General features: G+C 42.2%; 1 protein-coding gene across 49 annotated transcripts in view; it reads right to left on the reverse strand.

The window, feature by feature from the left end:
- LOC132836823 (calcium/calmodulin-dependent protein kinase type II subunit beta) overlaps positions 1-14,280 on the reverse strand; it is a 262,349-nt gene that overhangs the window by 162,571 nt on the left and 85,498 nt on the right. The window lies entirely within an intron of this gene.

The following is a 14,280-nucleotide window of genomic DNA, read 5'->3' on the forward strand; positions in this document are numbered from 1 at the left end:
GGGCCCTGACAGATATCTTTGCAGCATCCTTAAACACAGGTGAGGTGCCGGAGGACTGGAGGATTGCTCATGTTCTCCCCCTGTACAAGAAGGGTAGTAAGGATATTCCAGGTAACTACAGACCAGTGAGCCTGACGTCAGTGGTGGGAAAGTTGCTGGAGAAGGTACTGAGGGATCAGATCTATTTATATTTGGAAAAGAATGGGCTTATCAGTGATAAGCAATTAGTTTTGTGCAGGGAGATCGTGCCTTACCAACTCAATAGAGTTCTTTGAGGAAGTGGCCAAGCTGATATATGAAGGAAGGTCTGTTGATGTCATATACATGGACTTTAGGATGGCATTTGATAAGGTTCCCCATGGTAAACTAAGAGAGAAAGTGAAGTCACATGGTGTGCAAGATGTTCTTGCTAGGAGGATAAAGAACTGGTTGAGCAACAGGAAACAGAGAGTAGTAGTGATCAGGGATCAGTGCTGGGGCCATTGTTGTTTGTGATAAATGGTATGATCAGCAAGTTTACAGATGGCACGAAGATTGGTGGAGTAGCAGAAAGCCTAAGGGACTGTCGAAGAATACAGGAGAATATAGAGAGACTGAAGAGTTGGGCAGAGAAGTGGCAGAAGGAATTCAATCCAGGAAAATGTGAGGTGATGCATTTTGGCAAGTCAAATTCGAAAGCGAATTATACAGGAAACGGAAGAGCCTTGGGGAAAGTTGGTTAGCAGAAAGGTCTGGGAGTGCAGGACCACCCTGAAGGTTGCTGCACAGGTGGATAAACTGGTTAAGGCGGCATATGGTATGCTTGTCTTCATCGAACGGGGTATTGAGTATAAGAGCTGGCAGGTCATGTTTAAAATTGTAAACAATGTTGGTTCGGCCGCCTTTAAAATACTGTGTACAGTTCTGGTAACCACATTACCAAAAGGATGTGAACACTTTGGAGAAGGTGCAGAGAATGTTTACGAGGATGTTGCCTGGTATGGAAGGTGCTAGCTATGAAGAGAGAGGTTGAGTAGGTTAGGTTTGTTTTCATTACAAAAAAAGGAGATTGAGGGGGGACCTGACTGAGGTCTACAAAATCATGAAGGGTATAGCTAGGGTAGATAAAGATAAGCTTTTTCCCAGGGTGAAGGATTCAATAATGAGAGGTCATGCTTTCAACGTGAGTGGTGAAAAGTTTAAGGGGAATACACGCAGCAAGTACTTTACACAGAGGGGGGTGGGTGTCTGGAACATGTTGCCAGCAGAGGTGGTGGAGACATGCATGGTCGATTCGTTTAAGATGCATCTGGACAGATGCCTAAGTCGGTGGGGAGCAGAGGGATACAGATGCTTAGGAATTGGTCGATAGGTTTAGACTGTAGATTAGAATCGGCTCAGGCTTGGAGGACCGAAGGGCATGTTCCTGGGCTGTAAATTTTCTTTGTCCTTTCTTTCTTTGTTCTAAAAAGTCAACCACACTGCTGTGGTGTTCAGAAGTCAGTCAGGCCAGGTGAAGGCAACTTTCTTTCCCTGAAGGACATCAGTGAAGCACGCGAGTTTTTACAACAAAAGACAATGATTATTTGATAGACAGTGCACAAGCTTCTTATTCCAGACTTTTCAAAGTCAAACTTCAATATCTGCTACACTAGGATTTGAACCCATGTCCCCACAATATGAAGGACTATGGATAATTAATCAAGTGACATTATCACTACATGTGTAGTGAGTCTCCAATATCTTCAGCTGTGATTTGAATTGGCTGAGAAATTTGTATTAAATGGCCGCTCCCATTTAATCGTGAGATGAGGAAACTTGTTTTTCTCTCAGAGGGTTGGCTGCTTTTGGAATTTCCACCCTCAAAAGGCAGCGAATGCAGAATCTTGGAAGTATTTTTAAGGTAGAGGTAACTAAATTCTTGATTGCCAAGGGGATGGAAGACTGTCACAGATATGCAGAAATGTAGAGAGGAGGTTAAAATCAGATCAGTCATGATCTTATTCAGTAGTGCAGCAGGCTTGAAGGACTGAGTAGCCTACCCTTGTTCCTTGTTCATATGTTTACAGGATAAGACATGATTGAGGAGGAGATAAGAAAAGAAAGACATTAAAATTTGTGACAGAAAAAAAATACACTAATCTTTTCTTAACCCAGCTGACACTGACCTTCTGCCAGCAACCTTAAATCTACAATCATGCCCCCAAACTAAAGATATATTCAGATCAAGCAACCCAGGCAGTGGTCTGTCACAAGGAAATGTCACATCTCTTCCATTGGAACAATTATGTTTAATTGACTTGATTTTGTCTCACAAAGCAGCTGCGGCTCTGCTGAAAAGTTCAAACAGGCACTGCACAGAATGCATAAAAGGAAGTCCGCCATTTTCAGGTTAAAAACCGTCTCCCTGATGTACCATCTGCAAAAACAGTTCAACATTCAGCCCACAGGCACTCACAGTTAACACTTTCACAGCACACAGGAAACACTTTCAGGTTTGTCTGTTCTGTCACAAGAAACAAGATAGCTAGCAAGACACCCAAAGTTATCTAAATCTGCCAGCGAAAAGCTTTCAAAAGCAAGGTAAACTATTCAATTCTGTAGCACAGAAGGCAGCAATTGTTTGCTAAAAGGATTTGTATGTCAGTGACAATGTAGGGAGGAAAATAAACTTGGCAATTTATCAATGATTCAAAACCTTTCAGCATGGTCACAATTGACAGAGAACTACTTCCAGTCATTTACGTTGGAAAAAGCTTGCATCTGTTGGCGATTGGGAACTCTATTTTGAAAACAGAAACAACAGAAGATCGTGCTGCTGGACAATGGACAGAATGACCTCAGGTTTTAGCTTCCATCAGTTTACCACAATACTCAGATGTACGGGTTCAGACTGCACTCCAAGTCTCAACAGATCTCCGAACGGAGGCTCTGAATTCTCTACAACACCGAGGGGCTTTGATCAAATGAAATGCACTCAGCATGAATCAAGGAAAAGTAGGAAGCGGTTTTTGCCAGTCAACAGGAAAAGTGCTCGTTGTCAAGCTTCTACTGGATGATGCAAGCATTGAATATTACTTGGAGCTTCCAAATATGGCAATGTTACAGATGAAGAAAAACTTTCCTGTTCACCTAAACACAAAATTAATTGGCTTTCAAAATTACAATGACACAAAAAGGTGACAAGCAATAACTTGCTCAATGACCTTTGTCAATTCACAGTCAAATGCGATGAGCATTGATTGTTTTGCTCACTTTTGAAGATCTCAACCAAGCCCTCAGAAGGGTGCACACACTCTATCTCATCCACTGTGTTCACTGCTCACAATGTGGTCTCCTCTGTATCTGGAGATGAAGCGCAGACTGTGTGACCACTTTGCACAACTCCGACATGCTATCTACAAAGATGACCCTCAGCTTCAGGTTGTCTGTGTTATGGACTAGGCCAGACCACTCTAAACATTCTTCAGAAGGCAGCCCAGACCATAACTTTGCATTTTGTTTTGGTAACCATATAGTGAAAATTACCCAGATTAAGTTAGCTAGGTTGACTATCAAGTTTTAAAACAGACAAAAATTTATTCACAAAATCACAATGAAACACAAAGAACAGATTAAAGAACCCCTACAGAACTCAGTTGATCCAAACTAGACTCAATTATGCTGTTCCTAATATACACAACAGTTCTAATAAGCGAACCCCATTAAAAATACAGTAAAAATGGAACAATTGCTTAAGGTTAGAAAGGGGGAAGGAGAATGAGAGAACCTGTTTCCATACAGCTCACTGTTAAACTCCTAACTAATTCTGGACTGAACTGCTCAGCTAGAGAGCTGACCATTCTCCTTTCATGATACAGGTCACTTCTAAAAGATGATTACTTTGGCCTGAAGTCTCATCTGTTTACATATCGACAAAAAGACCTCTCAGTACCCTTTAATCTCTGTACCAAACCAGTTTAATCTGAACTGGGAGCTGTTTACAACCTCTCTGAAAAAAAAAACCAAGGACACAGTATCCTTGAGAAAAGGAACAGCTTTTAGAAAAAAGGTCCAGCTTTGTAACACCTACCACTTCAACACACCACCATGTTCCCTAGCCAACATCTCTGTCTCAGGCTTGCTACAGTGCCCCAGCAAAGCTTAGCACAAGTTGGAAGAAAACCACCTCACTTTCTGCATAGAAGCCTTGCAACTTTCTCAACTCAATATCAAGGTCAATAATTTTACTGTCTGAGTACCTTTCACCATTACCCCAATCCCCATACACTAGACCCTGTCATCAGTCAGGCTGCTACTCCAAACAACCCATTGTCAACCATTAACTGTCCTCATTAGCAGATCTTCATTCTCCCAACCATGGCCTTTACCCATTCCTTTGTCTGCCCAATTGTTCTTCTCCCTCTTTGGGTTTGACTCTACTTATGATTTCCTCTTTCTCCCTCACCCTGCCCCTTGTCGTCTCACCCACGTCACAACCTTTTCCACGTCACAATCTGTTCTGAGAAAGAGTAACTGGACCCGAAAAGTGAAATCAGTTTTGCCTCCAGAGAAGCTGCTAGACCAGCTGAGTTCTTCCAGCAATTTCTGGTTTTGTTCTTGATTTCCAGAATCTGCAGTTCCTGGGGTCTGTTTCCTTTAAAATGCACAACATACAGTTCAGAAGATGGCCATTCAGCCCATCCTGCCTGCACCAGCTCGTCAGAATTGAAGAGGTTGGGATATCCATGATCTAAATCTTGAATATGCGAAGTAACTGATCACCTCAGTTCTGTCTGGGGTAGAGAAAGTCAAAAGTTAACATCTCTGCAGGTGAAGAAATTTCTCAGGTCAAAACTAAACAGCTGAATTAGCCCCTCTCCACTGCTCGGCTCAACCTCAACCTCAATCTCAACCTAAGATGCTGAGTTACTAAGGTAACAGACAGCGTTTATATAGAAAACACACGAACTTTCCATCAGTTGCTATGGAATTGACATCTATCATTTGGTTCAGTGAATCATCATTCCTTCAAGCACTTAGCTGATTTCCATCAACCCATTATTGAGCACACTAAAACCTGCCGTGTCCAACATCTCATGTGTCACTGTTTCATTCATGGCCAAATTAATCAGCACACTTGGTTTTTAACAAGACGATCGACTGAATTTCAGCACAATGACAACAATTAAGTCAAAGTGAATAGTTTGAAATGAGACTGAAGTGACCTCAGAGGGATTTCAGAATTATGAAGCTGGCAATGGGAAAAACAGAAAGCTGAATCTGTGAATTGTCTGTGGAATTCTACTGTTATCACAGCAACATGGATCATCCTGTACAGGACAGGATTTAAGTTCTTCATCATTTGAGGTGGAAAGGCCCCTTGTAACTGCAGGACAATGCTCACAAACTCATGAATACCTTGTTGGTGCATTTCCCACAGTTCTAACTACAATGAGCATGGCACAAATGCTTCAGAACCACCAATAGCACTTGAAAACCTAGCAAAACCCTTGCATGTTGTAATAAAGGAAAACTACATCTGGTCATTTGTCACGTGATGCATGTCATCCTGAAGTTATGATAAGCGAGGCTAAATGAAGTGCCAGTGAAGAAGCATGCCACCCTAGGCCAGGGCCTGACTTGTTCGCTCTGATTTTACAATGACAAATAACTGTAAAACTGCTCAGTTGTTAAATTAAGTGTTTAATTGCTCAATAAATATCTTGAAACCATATTCACTAACAACCTGCTCATTTGTGCAACACACACAGATTCAGGCACAAGGCAAGACAGCTTTTCCATTGTCCGAGATCTTGGTAAATGTACTGGGAGAATACATTTTCCCGTCAGCATAATTCACACCAATGAAGAACCCCACTTCCCATGGAACATCTGGTGCTCTGGGTTCAGAGAATGCTCCAGGTCTCAAGAGTTGTTGATCAGAGATGCCTTTTTGAGAGCGAGGTGTGAAATCTAAATTTAAACATCTTACGGCAGTATGTCAAAGAGTAGGAGATTTCTTCCTGGCACACCGACCAATATATATTCCTCAACTAACAGCACTGAACAACATTTCTCAGGTGCTTTCTCAAGTGCTGTTGCTGCTGCAGTGAAGCAACTGTGAGAGCTACATATCATGCACTGCAAGGTCTGATCAACACTATTCACAAGGCTTGGTTACATAGCATTACAAAACAAAATTCAATGATACCCAGTATCTAAAGTTATAAGACAACATATAGTCATTGTCTGTCTTTGTTCAATCCTTTTGTATTGCACCATCATTTCTTCTGCTGTTCACACACACTACTTGTGGCAGCATCAGCAGGGCCAGCAATCGATGAGGAAGGCAGTTTCGTCAGGGTCTGGAGGTTGCTAAGTCCAAAGCAGGACTCTGGTGGATGGAGATGAGGTGGTGGCTGGCAGAGGAATGAGCACATGGCCCAGCACTGGCTACAACGTTGGCAGAGGTGACATCAGTGAGGTAGAGACATTAACCAAAGATGATGCCTGAGAGGTGGAGGTTTCAACGCCGTTCAAGTCCAGTACTGGAAATGGCAAAGCGGTGGCAGAAGGGTTATAGACTCTCTTTAAACTATACTTTTTAAAATTATTCTTAAACTATTCAAAATGGTACAAGATCATGGTGACAGTGGAAGCTTTTCACAATATCTTACTGTATTTTTTTCAGTGATATATACATGTCACCAAAAAAAAAATTCATTCCTTCATTCATTCACTCCCATCCTCTGCTCTATGATGGACTTCTTTCTCATTTTCTGCTCTTCACACTTTTTTCTATCATTCTTCACGTGCTTAAAATCTGTTCACCTTTAGCATCTTCTAGTTCTGGGCAAAGCTCCCTGACGTAAAATGTCAGCACTTGTTCTCCAGGCAGACCTGCTGAATTTTTCCAGCATCTTTTCACTGTAGCATTATTACACAGTGCAGCAACAGCATAGTGATTGGATCTACACTATCTCAAATTTTACTTTTCCCAAGCACTGGCCTGTACGGATTCTCTCCCATGACTAAAAAAGACCTGACAACAGAAAAGGTAGGTTTCAAAAGACAACTTTCAAACAACCAATCACTCGTTTTTTTTTTCAGAAAACTATACAACAGCTTTGGGGTTTGGGAGTATTGAAGCATTTCTTCTGATGTCAAGATATAATTTAAGACAATTTACAGCTCAATTAAAAGCAATACACCTTGCAATTATGACAGTATCAAATGTATACACTCTTTCTGCCTTGCTTTCATTGCACACCAAGTGAAAACCTTGCACAATCATGAGAAATCTTGACTTTGAAATGCATTTAATCAATGAGATGCTAACATTTTTCCCTTCTCAACTCTAAACTGCATCAATACAACACATCTTTATTTGGAGAAGAAATAGTTCACAACTTTAAGACTGAAAACCTCCTTGTCACAAACAAACCGTAAGAATTACGGATGCTGTAAATCAGAAATGAAAACATATGTTCAAAGTTAGTGAAAACTTAAGTTGCTGGAAAAGCTCAGCAAGTCTGGCAGCATCCGTGAAGAGAAATCAGTTAATGTTTCAGGTCTGGTGACCGTTCCTCAGAACTGTTCAGAGGAAGGGTCACCAGCTCTGAAACGTTAACTCTGATTTCTCTTAACAGATGCTGCCAGACCTGCTGAACTTGTCACAAACCAGCTTTGAGCACCATAGGGAAAGGTACTGTTTTGCTAAAAAGAACCTTCATTCAAAAATTTGTGAATACAAATCCCACCCCACAGATTCCGCTCCCCACTACTCCTGCAAAGATCCTCACCTTCCTTCCAAGCCTAAGCTTGAAAATGCCCCTCATAATCCTCTTATGGTCTGTTACCGCCGGCCATCCCTCAATTCCATTTGCCATCTGCCCAAATATTGTCTTACAATTCAGTGGCAAAACATCTTGGATAAATTCAAGTCAAGTGCCCTGTCGTGTTTCATCATGTGAAAGGGGCTACCAACATCCAAATAGATGTCAGAAGCTGAAAATGTGTTGCTGGAAAAGCACAGCAGGTCAGGCAGCATCCAAAGAGCAGGAGAATCAACGTTTCGGGCATAAGCCCTTCTTCAGGAAATGCCCGAAACGTCGATTCTGCTGCTCTTTGGATGCTGCCTGACCTGCTGTGCTTTTCCAGCAACACATTTTCAGCTCTGATCTCCAGCATCTGCAGTCCTCACTTTCTCCTCCAAATAGATGTCAGCCTTGCTTCACTTAAATAAATGAATGGACTCCTTTCCACTGAATGCTGCAGCTTCTTGTGGACTGATGACTTTCTTCATACCAATCAAACTCAACTTAGGATGTGTTGTGAAGGAAGAATACTACCAAGCAACAATCCGTGGCCACGAATTATGTGAACAAGTTCTGAAGCCCTCCCAAGTTGATTTTATTTAATCTCTTACTATACGTGCAGTGGATTTATACAGAGGAGTTAAAGTTGAGTTTAACTCTGGTCATCAGGAAAGAGTGATGGTTTGCAAAGATAGAAGGCTTGCTCATGAGAAGTCATAGATCGGAGATGATGGCCAAAACAAGCCGAAGCAAGATGTGGAAATACCTTTATTTTTATAGTGCCATGTAACGGTTTGAAATGCATTTCCCACAAGTCACTTACAAAACGGATCTGGGTTAATAATTCAAGTTAAAAATGTGCCAACTTCTGACACAAATCATTGTGGGATGTAGGAGGATTTGGACAGCTCTTCCGAGTGCTGTAACATCGGTGTCATCATCTGCTATCAGCACACAGTTGGCTGGAGCTTCTCAAGTTAATTTCACTAAGGATCTTTCCAACCTGACAACCATGTGAGGGTTTCACACCTCATGGTCTGGCTTCCACTGGAAGTGGATTTGTTTGACTCATTGTAGTTCTTGTTACATAATGCCTTCATCATGACAGGCAACCTCACTGAAGTCTAATTCTGAAAGGGTACATGCCGACCAGCTGTTTCTATGGGTGTTGTGACAGGGCTGGTGGTCATTTCCCTAGTTCTGGGACAGAAGGTCTAAATTCAAGTCACCCTGCCTAAGAGATGTGTCAGGACATGAGAGTGGTGCTGGGAAAGGCCAACAGGTCAGGCAGCATCCAAGGAGATTCTCCTGCTCCTCGGATGCTGCCTGGCCTGCTGTACTTTTCCAGCACCACATACCGATACTGAGCTCCAGTATCAGAACATGATCAAACAGGTTGATCAAAGTAACAAGAGCTTGAGAATGGAACTTTACACGGTGGCAATAGTGAAAAACTATCACATGGTGATTGAGCTGAGAAACTGTTTGGACACAGTTTCTGGCTCGGCGAGCTGGTGGCCAGTCAAAGATCAGCACCACGCTTGTCCCACCAATGACAAGAGAAATAGTGACACTTAGGAGGACCTGACTGAGGTATACAAAATTATGGAGGGGCACAGATACACTGGATAAGAAGAAACGTTTCCCAAATACAGGGATCAATAACTGGGGCATAGATTTAAGGTGAAAGGCAGGAGGTTTCAGGAAGAATTTTGTTTCCCAAAGAATGGCGAATATCTGGAACTCAGTTGCTGAAAGAGTGATGGAGGAGAACCATCACAATGACTGGGGCATATTTATCTGAACATTCACAATGCTATGAGCCAAGTACTGGAAATTGGGATGAGCAGAAAGGTATTTGATAACTGGCATGGCCACAGTGGGCAAAAGGCCTCTTTCTGTGCTGTGAAACTCTATGACACATGGTTATTTGAACTACCTGTAAGCAGAACAAACAGGTTAGAATACAAGGAAGTGAATTTCCTCAGTGGGATGCTTTAAACCAAAATTGGGAAGGCAGAAGAACACATGGGAGCAGGCACTGTCATGTGGGAGGAGGGTGACACCCCAACCCAAAGTGCACACACAACAAGCTTGCTAGGATGTGAGTACCCCTTGCAACTGGTCAATACTGGGCTGATCAGTTCCTGTTTCTCTGTTTGGTGAATGAGCAAACCATAGCACTCAATCACAACAATGAATCATGGCGGTCAAATTTGGTTTGTGCAACAGGTGTAAGAAAGCAAGTGTTTGAACTGGAAAGAGCATAGCCTGTTTCAGCAATGAATGCACCAGCTGAGGAGACTGCACAAGGGGTCACAAGAAACACTGTGAGAATTACGCCAAGGAATGATTGGGCAAGGATCAGGTACATTGCATCCAAAAATGATTTTTGTTTTCTGACAATTTATGGGATATGAGTGGTGCTGAGAGGACAACTAATATTAACCATTCCTAAGTGTTAAAACCTGAAACTGGGTTGCTCGCAAGGCCATTTCAGAGTGCAGGGAACAGTCAATCATCAGAGTCCAGACTCCATTGTCCTAAGTCCCAAATCAGCAAGACCAGGTGAGGACACCAGATTTCCTTTCCTCATGGTGGGCTTTTATGTCAATCAACAGTGCTTCCATCGTCGCCTTCAGGTTCACTTTCCATACCACATGTTTACATTCAAATGTCACCATCAAGCCGGGGTGGGATTTGAATCCATGTCCAAGAATATTCGTGTTTGGCATACTGGATAATTATTTCAATGACAGTGTCACAACAGCACTGTCTCCCTTCAAATATCCTGTGATATTAATACATGAGTGACACTGCTACTTTATTGAGAGTCACTTTGACAGAAGTACCAGTAGTTTACAAGACTAGAATGTGCAGGTAGGAGACCCTGCAACCTATCCAATTGCCAAGCTGAGTGTTGCTGAAGTGAGAATCCGAGAGTTAACACAATCCAGTTGAGAAGGGACCGAGAGTTCCCAGCAACATTTGTCAGTGCTTTCTGTCACTCTCAAACTTGTTTAAAAGGGCACAGCATTATTTCACCAACAGTGCATTAACATTTCAAAATATTATTGGTATTTATTTCCAAAATAATAGCACAATAAAAATAAATTGAAATGTGAAGAATGAGCTTCCTCATGATTCACTTTAAGAACACAGAAGCCAATTTGAATTGAGATGAGAAACCTTTGAAGTGTCAAATTATGCTGAAAGATCTGGCGTGTTATTAATCACCTCAAGTATGAAATTACAGCAGAATCTTGTAAGGACAACTCTGATGGGTTTTGTGCTTATTTCTTAAAGAACTGTGGGGGCGAGCTGCTGTCAGCAGCACAGACAGCAGCTATACAGGCCTTGAGCGTGGGCTATTTAAATACTGCTGCTCCAGTATTATTAACTGTTCCAAACATCAGGAGTCTTTCACACCTATAACATGCAATCTCACAAGCAAAACCACTCAATTTTCAACATCCCCGCTCATAAGAAATATTTCTATTTGTGAAAAACGTGGTTGATCAGCCCTTTTATTTAAATGGTTCATTTGGCTACAGTATTGTTACTTTCTGGCATGTATCTGCCTGGAGTCCAAGCACACACACTTCTAAGGATGAGCAGGATGGGAGCTGCACAGGTTACATACCTCTGTCATACATGTAAAATGGAACTAAATTAGCTTCATTGTCTCAGGTGCTCACATGAGTACAGTGAAAAGTTTCTGAGTCGCCACATACAGCGCCATCTTACGTACAAAGATACGTAGGTACAGAATCTTGGTACCAAGCACGAAAATAAAGTTGAAAAGTTAAATATTACAGTCAGTCTTAAAAATCAGAAAAATGAAGAAACACGGTTAACAGTTCAACAGCACAGTCTCAAAGTGCCTTGCCATGCTGGGCTCGCACTCCTCACAAGGGTTCCATCTTCCCCCGTTCTGCACCCAATCTCGCCCTCACTGCTGCAATGAGCTGCCTGCTCTAGCTGCCTTTTACTCTGGTCGTACTGCTGCTGCTGCTGCTGCTGCTGCTGCAGGAAGCCTGGTCCTGTTCCCCTCGCCCTCACTACCTGTCACCACAGGCTGCCTGTACCCCCTCCTGCCACCAGCATTTCAAACAGCAATGTGGTTTCTCACATTTGTACCAAGTGTTGATGTCGTCAACCGCCTGTCTAATATTACCTGCTGATTTGGACTGTTTATTTAAGAAAGGATGTAACTGCATTCGAAGCAGCCCAGAGAAGGTTCAGCAAAATGATTCCTGGAGCAATGGAATGGACACAAGCAGAAAGGTTGGAGAGACTAATCCTGCAACTTTTTGACTCCAGACAAGCTGATCCTCTCAAAATATGTAATATTCTGCGCAGACTTGATAAGGTCGATACTGGTAGAGTGTTCCCCCTTGTGGGAAACAAGATAGATTTTGAAACCAAATGGTCTCCCATTGAAGTCAAAAAGAAAGAGATTGGTTCTCTGATGGCCATGATTCTTGAGAAATACCTTGGCCAGACAGTGCCTGCGGAGCAGGGTCACAAAACATCTTAAAAGCAAAGGTAGGTCTTTTCTTGACTAACAAGGGAGTCAAAGGGTCTGACGGTCGAGGCAGGAAAGTTGAAATGATGCCACAATTAGGTCAGTCATGATCTTATCACATGCCAAAATAGGTTTATATTTTTAATAAGGGGAGATTAAAACTCTTGAGAAAAGGCACCAATCACCACACTCTGTTGAGAAAATTATGTCCACGAACACAATTTTCTAATCCCAGAAGAGAAAAATGGAACACTTGAAAACAGGTCATCAGTCTCCTTTCACAGACACCACTCAAACACTGCGTTCTTGATACAACAAATATCCAGAGTAAAACCCAGCCCAATTACAGGCAGTACCAACATGAATTGAGCTGCAGGCTTGTTGTCATGAGCAAACCTGCCACTAATTTTGTGTCCCCTTTCTGGACACATCACATGGAACGGGCCTCCAAATTGAGAAGGATTCTAATATTACAGTGAACTGGTACTAAAATCTAATTTCTAAAGGAAAAGGGTTACAAATTGTTTTTAAGTGATATTTAAAGGTGGATACTTCGATATAGTTCTGTGATGCACTCTTCCCCAAGAATTAATGAGTATTTTTAACCATTTGAAACTGCCAGCATTAGTATTACAGCAAGCAAGGCTGTTCACAGTTAGTCACACTGTCAGGATTCAAGCTCTGCTTCTGAAGTGAGCCTGCCAATTATGAGAAAATTGGAGCCATTTCCTCAGGCCTTGATGCCATGCTGTTCAAAAGGATGTGGCTGTGCCCTCCCTCTGTGTGGAAGCTACAGCAATGCGAAAAATTCCCTCATGGAAACAGGCTCTGTAATGGCCATGTTTCCTTGACAACAGGACTTGCTTGTTATTTGCTCATCTCTCTCCTCCTGGTTTGGAGCTGGGGATGGCTTTGTGCACTGCAATCCAAACAATTCTGGACTTATTTTATTTCAATTGTTGTTTATGCATGGCAGGAGCTGTCAGCACACAGAAACTGCTCTCTCGCTGTTAAGGAGAATAAGTGTGTATAAAAGCTACAGCTTGAGAAATATGTGGTGATACTGTTCAGTGAGGCAACTTCTCTTATACTCTACAAAAATAAATTGTACATTCATGGCCTGTTTGAGCTCGGACTGTGTTGTAGTTCACCTCAACACATTCCTGCCCACAAGCCATTCCGACTCTCCACGGAGTTCTACTTGGAGACTAGCTTTCTGAAACATAACTGCAAGAGTGGATTTACTCAGGAATGTTTCAAACGTGACTTCAATTCTCCCAGTAGCCCACCATCCCATCAGTGGTGCATTTCACCAAGGCATCATCTGTAATTTACTGTCCAAGCTACAGTCTTGATCCAGGACCTATCAGCTGAAGCTAAGTAAAAACACTCTTGCCCTGAATCAGAACGTTATCAATTTCTGTTGGTTGACACACCAAATGAAGAAGTGCTGTATTTCTGAAGGTACCATCCTTCAGATGAGGCCTTGCCTGCCCTTTTCAGCGGGTGGACATAGATCCCATGCCACGATTTGAATTAGGCGAAAGTGAGGACTGCAGATGCTGGAGATCAGAGCTTAAAAATGTGTTGCTGGAAAAGTGCAGCAGGTCAGGCAGCATCAAAGGAACAGGAGAATCGATGTTTCGGGCATAAGCCCTTCTTCAGGAACAAAGAAAGGCTTATGCCTGAAACGTCGATTCACCTGTTCCTTTGATGCTGCCTGACCTGCTGTGCTTTTCCAGCAACACATTTTTCAGCACTATTTGAATTACAACAGTAAAGTTTTCTCAAATATCTTTGCCAATACTTATGCCTCAAATAATACCACAATATTATTTTCCTTTTCTCCTTCCTTTATGGGAGCTAACAGTGTGGAAATTCCTACATTACAGCCAATAAAATTACAATTCATGTTGTCAAGTGCTTTTGGACATAGGTATGCAAAGGGTGCTATTTAAATATTTAAATGCTGGT

Source organism: Hemiscyllium ocellatum, chromosome 48 (genome assembly GCF_020745735.1).
Source record: "Hemiscyllium ocellatum isolate sHemOce1 chromosome 48, sHemOce1.pat.X.cur, whole genome shotgun sequence".
Classification (NCBI taxonomy): Eukaryota; Metazoa; Chordata; class Chondrichthyes; order Orectolobiformes; family Hemiscylliidae; genus Hemiscyllium; species Hemiscyllium ocellatum.